General features: G+C 39.6%; 1 protein-coding gene across 1 annotated transcript in view; it reads right to left on the bottom strand.

The window, feature by feature from the left end:
• LOC111661031 (basement membrane-specific heparan sulfate proteoglycan core protein-like) overlaps positions 1 to 1,057 on the bottom strand; it is a 4,140-nt gene that overhangs the window by 129 nt on the left and 2,954 nt on the right. The gene's annotated exons all lie outside the window — the stretch shown is intronic.

Below are 1,057 nucleotides of genomic sequence, written 5' to 3' on the forward strand. Positions count from 1 at the left end.
ACATCACTACAACATTAAAAACTGTCATTTATGTTTATTTTATAATACGATAGAAATTGTATTAATTTTAGCTGAAAGCATCAGGATACGACGATATTACACTTATTTTTAACAGTATTTCTGTGCAAGACGAAAGAAAATGAATTCAGCAGGTGATTACTTATGAAACAGGAAAATGGACGACCACAGAGCTGCTCACTTCTCACACTTTTCACCAGCCACAGTAAACCACTCTGTGCCGAGCAGAAAACACTTCTTACTTTTCTTTCAGTGCGACGAGATTTAATGGGTGAGAAATGTTGCGATCTGTTTGACGAACACGCTCAAGGTTTTGAACGGACCTCTGTGAACCCTGCTGACCCTCGGAGGTACAGCAGACAATTTGGATGGATTGTGATGAACTTCCTCCCCTCAGTATTAACTTTTCATCTAGTGACATCATCAGGTCACATTTTAATCTGACGACACCTCTGTGAACTGTAAAATTCACACCCACTTCACTGTCCCTGGAAATGTCCAATCTTTAAACTTTTGTAATTAAAAACTAGCGTTTCGCTTGTTTTGGCCAAAACTGGGAACTGGCTGCTAGCGATAGCAGCTTTAGAAGTGACGCTAAAACCATCAAAACAGAGCTGTCCAATTAGATTTTTCTTTTCTTTTTGTGGTCTCTAGGCAGAGAAAAGTTAGCGGGCTCACTCATTGCTTAGGAGTTCATAACCGGGCAGAAAACGAACAAAAGCAAACATATCCAAAAGCCCCCCAGCCGGAACTTGAAAATAGTTTTTATGTTGGAAGGAGAAGTTTTCTGACTGTCTGCTTCATGCGACGATATTCACAACCATTTATAAAAACAATTATTTTGATTCTTTGGATCTGTGGAGCCTTATGGAATAATTGAGGAATGGATAGACAATAGAACTTCACGACTGCTTCAAAAGTAGGGAGCCATCATTTTATCAGTCGGCCTTCCAGCACAACAGTTGACATGGTCAAAATACATGAGACCGGGATGGTCCCCCTTTATTTCATCAGTAAAAACGTTGGATATTTTGATGAC

Source organism: Seriola lalandi, unplaced genomic scaffold (assembly GCF_002814215.2).
Source record: "Seriola lalandi dorsalis isolate HSWRI2012SDOR001 ecotype SW California unplaced genomic scaffold, Sedor1 jcf7180002054532, whole genome shotgun sequence".
Taxonomy (NCBI): Eukaryota; Metazoa; Chordata; class Actinopteri; order Carangiformes; family Carangidae; genus Seriola; species Seriola lalandi.